We start from the raw sequence: 11,936 nt of genomic DNA, 5'->3' as shown, positions 1-11,936 counted from the left end.
TGTGGGTTTTCCCCTCACATCAAGCGATTCTCCCACTCTCTGGACATCACCTGGGTGTCCTACAATTCAATTCTGACACCGACTAGCAGAGTTAGCGCAGACCCCACAGGTTAAGGGTTCAGCCCCATAAGACTGTCCCTCCCCACCTTCAGATGCCAATTGCAAGTCCCAGGTTGTCACCTGCACTTCTGACCAAGTGGCTATAAATTGGGGGTTCCCACGACCTCCTCCTCAGGTCGGTAGTTTGCCATAATGGCTCACAGAACTCAGGGAAACACTTGACTTACATTTACTGGCTTATTGCAAAGGATGTTATGAAGAATGCAGATGAATAGCCAGCTGAAGAGGTACGCACAGGGAGGCACCCAAGCGCAGGGGCTTCTGTCCTGGCGGAGCTGGGCTGTGCCACCCTCCCAGCATGTGGCTGCGTCACCGACTTGGGAGCTCTCGCAACCCTGCCATTTCGGGTTTTATGGAGCATCCATTCCAGAGGCGTGATTGAGGAAACCACTGCCCACGGGTGATTAACTCAAATCTCCAGCCCCTCTCCTCTCCCTGGAGGTTGGGAAGGGGTTTGGGGCTGAAAGTTCCACCCCTCTAATCATGCCTGGACCAGCTCCCATCCTGAAACTCTCTCGGGGCTCCCAGCCTCCAGTCACCTCGTTAACATGCAAAAAGATGCTCCTCCCTCCGGAGATTCCAAGGGTCTTAGAAGCTCTTGTCTGAGGAACAGGGGATGAGGACCAAATCTTAGAACAAAAGATCCTCCCAGCGCCCCATCACTCAGGACCCTATGAGGGTTTTAGGAGCTCTGTGCCATGAACCAGGGGCAGAGATCGAATATATAGATTTCTTATGTCACAGCCGCCAAGTACCCCAGTGAGTTTGGGTAAGCGGCTTGAACCCCGGGTCCTCAGCCTCTGGTGTGTGCCACGGGATGACGACAGTCCTGCCTCCTGGGCTGCGGTGAGGACTGAGCGAGGATTCAGCACTGTCCCTTGTGCCTGGTATGGCGCATGTACTCAGATAAGTGCACTGCTTCCTAACCCCGAGTTGTGAGCCTGGAGAAAAGAGGTTTCACGGCACACAGTCTGAACCACACTGGGTGCAGTTTCCCAAGGCTGGCGGATTTAGGGCACTCCCTGGGGATGTAATTAGAATCAGGTTTTGGGAAAGGTGGAACTGATGAGGATTTTTAGGCTGGTTAATTTTAAAACGGTTTATGATGAGGATTTTTAGGCTGGTAAATTTTAAAACTACAGATGAGAAGCAGGCTCCAAGGAGTGGAATTTGCTTGCCCCTTTGTTGGGAAACGTTTACATTTCTAAGGGAAACCTCTATCTCTGAAGATGCCTCCCTCTCTGTGCCAGGAAGAAGGGGGATGGCCTTATCTCTAGAAACTCTTAATCAATGCCAGAAGGCAAGAACTTAAGTTGTTTACTGTCTGGCAACCTCATGTAACTGACCCCCCCACCCCAAAATCCTCCTTTGTCTTTAGCTGAAGATAATATTTGAGCAGTGACTTCTGCCATTTACTCAATCTGGTTTGATTCTTATCTAAAAGTTGTGGGACCACCAAATGGCCGGACCCTACAGGCACTGATACCATTTTAACTTTTTTACATATTCTTTCCTTTGTCTTGTAAAGAGATAACTCACACACCTATGCCTTAAATTTAGCCTTACTCTCCACTCATGTTTGCTGCAGAAGCAGCAGCAGCAGCGAGCGGCTCCTCCTGCCCGTGGGTCCTGTCCCCATGCAGCAGCTCTGACTGCCCGTGGGCCCTGTCCCCACGCAGCAGCTCTGACTGCCCGTGGGTGCTGTCCCCATGCCAGCAGCAGCAGCAGCTCCCCATGTCAGGGGCAGCAGAAGTGGCAGCAGCAACATGCTGGCAGCATCTCTGACTGCCCGTGGGTCCTGTCCCCATGGCAGCAGCAGAAGCTCTGACTGCCCATGGGTCCTGTCCTCATGCTATTCTATACTATTCTCTACGTAAAAGAGCACTACTGCCAGATCTTAAGAGTCCAAGAAATCTTTCTTTCGACTCCTTGGCTCACCGACCCGGCATCAGAACCACTTGGCCATCTCTTTTCCTCTTCTTGATTTAAATATAGGCTATACTGCAAGTCAGTCTCCCCAGGTGAGCTGAATAATTAATGCCAGCTCTAAGAATCCTGCCCAGCTCGAAAATGGTTCATTATTACCAGGAACAAAAGCTACCGTTTCCTGAGTGCCCGCTCAGCCAGACTCTGCCGGAGCCCTTTTCTAGCTTGGGGTCTAGCATTAAGCATTCTCGGGCATCTGGGTTCGAGGACCACTCCTCAGGAAATATGTCTTCAACCAGGTTACTTCTGTTCTTTTTGAACCTCAGTTTCTTTGTCTGCAAGATGGGACAACATTAGTTGCTCCCGCAGCCAGGTTGTGCTGAAGATGAAATGCACGATTAATGCAAAGCTTTTAGCCTGAAGCTGGGCGGGCCAGAAGCAGTTGATAAATGTTAACTTTTATCATCAGCATCCTGTTCCTTATTCCTTACGGCAGCCCTTTGAGGTAGATGTGAAAAATGTTTGGCTCATTTTGTATGGCAAAGCTCTAAAAAAAACAGATGCCTTCAATATCTAATTCCGTTTCCCTTTGTAATCTTTTACACCGTGTATTTGGGAATGGGGACGTAAATTAGCCCCTTATCAACTGCGAAGTGGATGACGCCTTAGATTCATGCCACTGAAAATAAGTGAGTTGGGGCTCCGTAAACCAACACGGGCGAGTCCTCCAAAATGCATCAGGTCAGGAGCAATAAAAGCAAGTTGCACAGAAATATATAGGGAATATTATTTATGTAAAGTTTTAAAATATGCAAAGCAATTATGGCATGTTAGGGATACACATTACACAAATAGGGAGTAAAAGTGTAAAGACGTGCATGAGACCCAGACCTCAAATTCAGAGCGGAGGTTCCCTCGGTGGAGGCATCGGGGGGAGGGTCACGAGGAGTGCAGAGAGCCCTCGGTGTCCGGGGCGGGGTTGTGTCCTAATCTGCTGCTGGGGGCACCTCTTCTTCTTTATGCCTTTAAACATACATCTCAAGGAGGTAACAGTAATTTACAAAAATTACATCCCAGCCATGGGAGAGGGTTCTGGGGGCTCCCTCTGTATTCTTGAGGTCTCCTCCCCCCCAAACCAGGTTCTTTAATCTTCCCGAATCCACACTTTCTCCCCACCCATCTCCATGTCTTCTCTAACAAAGCCCCCAGCCCACAAGGCTCAAAAATGGAGCTTCCTGGCAGCCAGTTTCTCGATTTGAGTGTTAAAGGAACTCAGCTTTCTCGACCTGCGTTTTAATTACTGTTCACCTCTCTGTCTCGAACCCGCCTGCCTCCAAACACCCCCAGACACCAAACGGCTCTTGTTTTTGGGGAGGGGGCAGGAGGAGAGAGGCTTTCTCATAACCACAGGGACGGGCCCGCATTAGTAGAGGCAGAGCTAAGGCAAGTCATGATGTCTGATGGGGCCCCTACTCCCGTCTCGATATATTTGTACAAGCGAAGTCTTACTAAATGGGTAGAAAAGCACTTTTGAAGGGAAGAGGGGATCTAATAACAATACCCCCTCCACACACACCCTGCCCCAGCATACTGCCTAGTTGTGTGTGTGTTGGTTGTGGAAGACAGGAGTTGTCACATGTGCCAGCTGGTCTTCTCACAACAGCGGCCCCTTCCTCTGGAACCCCAAGGGTAGGAGGAGTTCTAAATAAGTACATTTTCCAGGTGACTGAAACATACACCCCTGAGGTCATCTATATTTTTCTGTAGAACATGAGGTTCAGAGAGGTTAAGTGACTTTCCTAAGGGTACACAGCTGGTAAAGTGGCAGAGCTGGCACCTGGCACCTGGATCCTTCTGAAGTCAAGGATTCTGTTCTTAACTATTGGCTAGTGTGTGGATAAAACTTTTCTATTTTACTGAAGGTGAGTTTGATGGCAATCGTTCGAAGAATCACCTCCTTCTAAAAATTGTTTTGCTTTCTAAAAAAGGATAGAGAAACAGATGAACTTTTCTCCATGTTGTGAAAGCCTGTTATCCATCCATTCCAAAGGGATGCTCTCAGGTGCATTTGAAGGGAAAGTGGGAGAGAAAACTCACATAGATTCACCAACCGCCACCTGCCAGACATCTTATGTATTCTTATTTATGTTTCCGTTCTCTGTTATTATTCTCATTTTACAGATGGAGAAACTGTGGCCTGGTGTATTAGGTATCTATTGCTGTATAACAAATTAACCCAAAATGTAGGAGCCTGAAGCAACAAACATTTATGATCTTTCATAGGTTTTTTTTTTTCTGCTGAGGAAGACTGGCCCTGAGCTAACATCTGTGCCCATCTTCCTCCACTTTATATGTGGGACGCCTACCACAGCGTGGCTTGACAAGCAGTGGTGTGTCCACACCCGGGATCCTGGCTGGTGAACCCTGGGCCGCCAAAGTGGAATGTGTGAACTTAACCACTGTGCCACCAGGCTGGCCCTGATCTTTCATAGTTTCTGAGAGTCAGCATTTCAGGAGCAGCTTAGCTGAGTAGTTCTGGCTGAGGATCTCTCATGAGGTGGCAGTCAGAACACAGCATCTTCAGTCATCTGAAGGCTCGACTGGGGCTGGAAAATTCACTTCCAAGATGGTGCACTCATATGGCTGTTGGCTGGAGGCCTCAGTGCCTTGCCTGGTGGACCTTTCCAGAGAGCTGCCGACATGACCTCACGACACGGCAACTGGCTTACCCCAGAGCGAGTGGTCCCGGACAGACAGAGACCAGGACGGAAGCCACAGGCCTTCCACGAGCTCGTCTCTGCAGCGGTACACTCTCAGTGCTGCGTCATTCTATTTGTTCCAAGGGGAGGAGAGTTAGGTTTTACCTCTGGGAGGGGGGACCATCAAAGAATTTGTGGACACGTCTTAAAACCCCCACACTCAGAGGGTGCAGGAACCTGCCAAAGTTCGTGCAGCTTCTAAGTGGTGGGGCTCAGATTCGGGCTTAGCTCCGGGCGGCTCCACGCTCTTTCTTTTCTCTGTTCCATGCTTCCTCCCTGACTGAGGGGTGGAGAGCTGTTTGCCCTCACACCAAACTGCCCCCGACGGCAAGCCTCTTTATTTGCTTTCAGAGCTTGATTCCCCCTCTTTCCATCTCTGCCTAAACCATCCATCACTCTAAGCAACATCCTTCGTCTTCTGAATTGGAGTTTGGAGTCTCCTGTGGAATTGGAAACCCGGCGACCTTTAGTGTGAATTGTGTGTAAACTGAGTAAGGAGGCCCTGAGAGAATATGTGGGGTTTCTCTTTTAACAGGTGGCTTTCGTAACATGTTGGCATGCTCTGAGAGCGTCCTTCCTCTCTTCCTGCTTCTTCATCTCTCAAATCATTGAGGTTGTTGGCTAACTTATTGATGAAATAATAACTATAGAGGTCTAATTTATTCTTTGTGTCACTCTTCATAGTTTTCAAAGGTCATTTCTGTGCAGCACATCTCTTGATTCTCACAGAAACCCCATGAATAAAGTGGGGGTGACTGGTGTAATATTCTGGATAAGCAGGTGTCGAGCCCTCACTTATTCATGTACCTTCCTGCTGTCAGCACCTGCTTGGCAGTGGCTCCTTCTCCCCTATGGGCTGCTCCTCTGTCTGTTTACTGAGCCCTACGGTAGACAGAGCCATGGAGCTTGTGGTCTTGGAATTACAGTAGGGGTGGGGGGAATCTTGGCCTCCACCCTCTTAGGTTCTGTCACTGAGGATTGCAAATTAAACTGGCAAGGGACAGATTAACAGGAGAAAATGCATATAGATTTTATTCATGTTAATATTATCATGTGCACAAGGGCTTCACAAAAGTGAAAACTTGAAGAGATTAGACTTGGAGATTTATGTACCATTTTAACAAAGGGTGATCAATTGTGGAGAAGGAACTAGGCAAAGGAAAAGGGGGTTTGGGTTCTGAGGAGTAGTACATTATGGGAAGGTGAGTAGGCAATGTGTGGTAGATGAGAGTTGTTTCGTAAGGTTTGTTACCCAGACTCAAGTAATCTCTGGTCATGAGTCATTCTCTTCATGGTGCCAGAGAGGGGGACACGTTTACAAATGGAAACTTATGTCACCTTTACAAAGGACATTTATAGTCTGCTCTGAGGCAGAAAGGGGGAGAGCAGAGAGCTCCTCTGGGGTCTGTTGTTTTCTCAACTGCCTTCAGCTCAGCATAATTCTTATGCCCAAGTGGCGTATTCTCATCCCCTTGGGAGTTAGTATTCTAATTTGCAGATAGTCTTGTGAAAGGAGGATAGACTTCGTGTCAGACTTGGGTTCAAATTCTAGCTTCACCATTTCCCAGCCCTAGGTCCTCTGGCAAGCAACTTCGCTGCTTTGAATCTTGGGTTTCTCATCTGTAAAATGGGGATAAAAACAGTACCTGCTTCATAGGACCGTCAGGGGGATTAGATAAGATAATGCACAAAAAGTGCTTGGCTCGGTGAGCAGCAGACAGTCGACACTCAAAGGCATCTTACATTTCCAAACACGCCGGCCCTTACAGAAGCCGCTTCCCTGCGTCCCCAGATCCCAGCTTGCTGTGTGACTTGGAGAAGTTGCTTGGCCTCTCTGGCGTAAAATGAGTGGGTTTGGTCACGTAATTTCTGAGGTTCCTTCCAGCTTTAACAATGCCCCACTTTCTGATGGCCTATAAAGCACCCCCATAATATTTATTTTAAAAATCTGTTCATTCTATCCTGCTTGCCTTTGCTTGCTGTAATAATTTTAGATAATAGTTGTACAGAATTAATACAAGCCAGAAGAATTGTTCAGAATTTTTTTTTTAAAGCACAGATTGAGCAATATACTAGGTACATAATTACCTTTTTTTCCCCCTGTGCAGTCTAAGAGGGCATCTTAAAAAGCTAGCAGTGATTTCTTTCCCCTCCTGTTGGCTCCAGGAACTGGCTGATGCAGTTTTATGTTAATTTGAAGACATGCTAACTAACAGAGCTGAAGGAAAGAAAAGCACTCAATTGTAAAAAGTGCTTTTTAATCACCTACCTGAATTTGAGTGTCGAAGGGTTTCCAGCAAGTTCCGCAGCCCCCGAGGGGATGCTTTTCCTGTCCTCCCCATAGAGCTGAGGAAGGAAGGATTCCGAGTGTGGCTTTTGATGAAATTCACCAACACCGGGGAATTATCTTTTTCTTGGCTTCTCTCTCCAATTTCTCCGACTAAACGCCCAGCTGGGATGGCCTGGTCTCTCGTCTCTTAAATGGGCTGTTCTTTGCTTAGCACGCCGTTCATGTTATGGCTAACTAGTACGGCAGTTTGCTTTGAAGTCACTCTCCTGCTCTAAAACCTTCAGTGCCTCCCTATTGCCTATGGCATTGAACATGGACTCCTCAGCCTGGAATCTGGTCTTCACTTTCCTGGGAAGCCAAGCGTTTGACTTGCTCCTCCCCACCCATGTGCTGAGACTTTAACGCTTGCCTCTACATGTTCGATCATTCTGTTCCCTCCATCGTCTGTGCTTTTCCCTCCCTTTCTACCTGTCAGCATCAAACTCAAATTTTTGGGACCCAGAAACAGAGGATTTCTCTTTCATGAAGACTTTCAGTTCCTTCTCTCTCCTCTGACTCGCAGTTCCATTTAACGTCGGGAGCTCAGTATCTCGTCTAGAGGTTCTGAGCACAGGCGTTCTAATCAGCCAGGTCTGGGACTGAATCCGAGTTGCGTCGCTCACCGTGTGATGTTGGCAAAGACATTTCCCCTCTCTGATCTTGTCCAGTGGGGATAATGATATTGACTTCACTGCGCCGTGAGGAATAAATGAAATGATGCGTATGAAACAGCATGCCACCTGACTCGTGATTATGTTCACACGTGGAGTCTGTAATAACATATTTTACATTTATTTGTGTTTCTTTGTAGCGCCTATCACAATCAGGGGCCCCTCTCCTCCATGCAGCACTCCTCAGAATGCAAGCTCCCTGCGTACTCACCTCTGTGTCGCTGTGGGGTCAACCGCACCACTGACTTTAATTCTTTTTCTTTCTTGTAGCCGAGCCTTAGGTCATGTGACTTGTTTGATCAATATTTGCCGTCTTCACTCAGAGGGACTTAAACGAAACATTAAACGTATTGTAGTCAAACTTGACAACGCTGAATAAGTGTAAAAGAAAGTTAAATAAATAAAATGTCAAATGCTGTGTTTGAGTTTGGAGTGTTTACACTTCGAAAGTCATCAAAGCTGAAAGCTGCCTTAAAATTTGGGGGCCAGCCTGTGTCTCCCCACCTCCGGACTTTGGGTTCAGCCGTGCGTCTTGCCTTCGCACCAAGAGTGAGGGGGAAGTGACTGTGCCTCCAAAGAGGATGAGAGACCCGTGGAGCAGAGCTGCCCCAGCCGAGCCTGACCTCCGTCAGCTGGCCCGCACCGGCGTGAGGAGTAATTGATCATGGCCTGAAACTGCTCAGATTAGGGCTTACCTAGCAGTAGTTAATGAACCCACTCTGTTAACTAGCGTCCTGCCCATGGTTCTTAGTAAATATTTACTGCATTAAATTCGCAAATTCATGTATTGTGTTAGGGAACACTTTCATTCTCAAGGTTAATTACTTGTTCCATTAATTAAGGACTTCTGCTTTCAACTGAGATGCTAACTCTTTAGGATATTTGGGGAAACCAGCTTCTCAGATGCTGGGACTTAAGACTCGACAAGTGAAAATCTGCTGGTGAAAAGCAAGCTGTTGGTAACTCCCAAGGGCTCGAGCCTCTGTATCCAACACATAGCACCCTCTGCAAAGAGACGGGAAACAGAGGCACAGTTCTTTTTTTTATATCCTAAATTTTTCAAATCTGGAGTGTATGTTACCCTTACAGCACGTTGCAATTTGGAAGCCAAGTTTTCCTCAGAAATGTTTGATCTGGATTTAGAGTTAATAAAATTTATAAGGAGCAAAGGAGATTCGCATAACTAAGTCCTGAACATATTGAAAAGTTTTTCAATAACTGAATCGAATCTAGGTTTTAAAATTGAAATTAAATAAAAGATTCACTTCTTTAGTCATGCTAGCTGCATTTCAAGTACTCATTACGGCTTGAAACTACCACATTGTGCCCAAGGTGCAGGTCTGGAGGTTCCGTGAGTACCAGCTTCCCCAGCCCCTCAGAGACTGTCCTTACCCAGCAGCACCACTGGACAGTTGACCTATAAGTTAGGAGTTCGATTGTTACCCTTGACCTCTACTTCTCTCCATTCCGGCATCCCGCCAGCCACGAGTCCTGTGGAGTCCACCTCACCCGCGACTTGCTAATCCATCTTCCTCTCTCCGTCTCAGTGCTACGTCACTAGGCAAGGCTCCCACTGCCTCTGACCTGAACGACCACGCCAGCCTCCTCACTGGCATCCCCATCTCCTGTCTTCGTCCCACACCCTGCCAGTCTCTTCTCCACCTGCAGACAGCCTGATCTTTCTAACACGCAGATCTGATAGTCCGCTCCTTCTCCATGGCTTGAATTTGTTCCATGGCCCCCAATGACTCCTGGGATAAATTCCAAGCTCCTCAATGTGATTAATGAGACTGTTCCACCCTCACACTCTCTGATCCAGTCCAGCTGTAATGCTGTCCCTTGGGTTTCCTCTGTGACCTCGGGGCCTTTGCACATGATATTCTGTCTATCTGGAATGCCATTTCTTCCCCCTTCCACCTCCTGCCTATCCTTCAGTTTACCTCCTCTGAGAAGTCTCCCCAATCCCCTCAAGTCTGCGTTACGTGCTCCTCGTTGGCGCTCTCGCATCTCTAGTACTTCCACTCCCCACTGCCACCTTCTAGCACTGATGACAGAGCTGCGTGGGGACATATGGTTCTGCCTTCTTCTCCGCCATATCCCCGGTCTCGAGAGCCATGCCTAAAAGAGGTGCCCGGTAAGATACGTGGAATAAATTACCCTATTTACTGATATGCATGATGCAGACCATGCTCCCCAAACCAACCTACCATCTTGCATCCTGTTGTTCAGAAGCCTCCCAGGGATGGGAAACAAACCGACCCCACTTTCTGGAAAATCAACTCCCAGTACGAGTCTGACTCATTCTGGGCCAATGGTCTCGGCATCCGTGGTGATAGAACAGCTAACACACCTCCAAGAGTGTCCCTTGACCCACTGGAGTAATGGTCTCACTTCTGCATCTTTGTTCGAAACCCACCCAATGGCTTCCTATTGCATTTAGAATAAAACTCAGGCTCTCCCTACAGCCTACGAGGTACTGAACGATCTGACCTGCCCACTTCTCCCGTCTCGTCTTCCCGCGTTCTCCATTTTCATCATGCACCTCCCCTGGCTCACCTGACTACAGCCCCACCACACTGATCGTCTCTCCAATTCTACCTCAGGACCTTTACACTTGCTGTTTCTTCTGGCTGGCCCCTCTCCTCCTTCTGGTCTCAGTTCAAATGGCCCTTCCTTTGAGAATCCCTTCCGGATCTATCTAAAGCAACCCCTTGCCCAGTCCCTCTGCATTCCATTATCTTATTTTATCATCTTCCTGGCACCTAGACTTCCCTGAGAGTGTTTTGCCTATATGCTTTCTTGGTTACAGTTTGTCTCTCTCCAGTTGAATGTAAATTCCTCAAGGACGAGGATTTCATCATCTCATTCATTGGTGTTTCCCCGGTGCCTGGAACAGTGCCTTGAACTTAGTAGATGCTCAAGAAACCCTTATTCAATGAAAGCAGAATGAGAGAATTAAGATTTCAGCATCGGAAATACTCCCAGGGACCAGTTTAGGCAGATCCCAAGCATTCTTCCTTTCTTACTTTTTAGTTTGTTAATCAGTTTTATTGATCAGTTGCAATTATGTGTTTTCATTTTTATGTGACAGAGTTGGTTCGTGGCCTCATAGTTTTACGAGTTTCGACAAATGAATGCAGCCATGTGACCACCACTCCACTCAGATGTAGTCAGCTGAGCATTCCTTTTATGGCCCCAGGAGAGGCGTTAGAACTCAGCCCTGGGAAAGTCATTCCTGCCACTCTTCTGATGACGTTTTAGCCCTGCCCAGATCCTTGCTCATCCTATTCAGAGCATCTTGCAGAGAAATCATTGCCATTATTTCTAACTTTAATGTGTAGTTCCAGCAAATAGAAATACTCTTATAGAACTGGCATTGTTCTGGCCAGGGAGAAAAAAAAAGAAAAAGAGAAAAATGATTAGAGTCCCCTCAATGAAATTAGCAGCCTGCAGTGGGGTAACTGCCCCTCCCACTCCTTCATTGAAATGGATGTGCATATGGCTAGTGGCTGAAGCGTTTGTCAAATATAGTCGCTTCCGCCAGAATCCTAGCTGTCGCTGCCACGCTCTCCCTGCTCTGCGGTGTGGCATTCTTGGAACTAGAATGAAATCCGGACGATAAAGGCTCCAGTGAGGAAAAAACCTCTTGCCAGCTCACGCTCTGCTTTAAATAAGAAGCAGCGTCTATTGAATATCCAGCCCCGCCTGTCAAAATATTTCTTTGGGGGGGTGGGCCATTCACTTGGAAATACCCAGGGGCCTTTTAATGACAGACTTTAGTGCGTGTCAGGGCTGAAACGGGTCCTCCTGCTTCGCGATTTATTCCCGCATCACCCACCTGGCTCTGGGAGGCTGTCGGTGGGACTGGTGCCCGGTTCTCAGAGCGCACGCCGTCTAGCCGGCTGCGGAGCAGGGCGGGCGTGGGGTGGGGCGTGGGGTGGGGCTTGCCTCGCAGGGCGTCCTTAGGACTTCACGTTTGCTCTGTTAAACTCCTCCCCTGTGAGTGGGGCTCTCTTACCTGTGCTTGGGGTTCCCGAGGAGTGTCTGGGCCCTTGAAGAGTTTTACTTTTTAACGTCTGAGATCCCCAGGGTGAAATCCAAGCAGGTCATCCCGGGATAAACAAGGTTATT

This window comes from Equus caballus, chromosome 8, assembly GCF_041296265.1.
Source record: "Equus caballus isolate H_3958 breed thoroughbred chromosome 8, TB-T2T, whole genome shotgun sequence".
In the NCBI taxonomy this organism is placed as follows: domain Eukaryota; kingdom Metazoa; phylum Chordata; class Mammalia; order Perissodactyla; family Equidae; genus Equus; species Equus caballus.
This window is presented reverse-complemented; position numbering follows the sequence as displayed.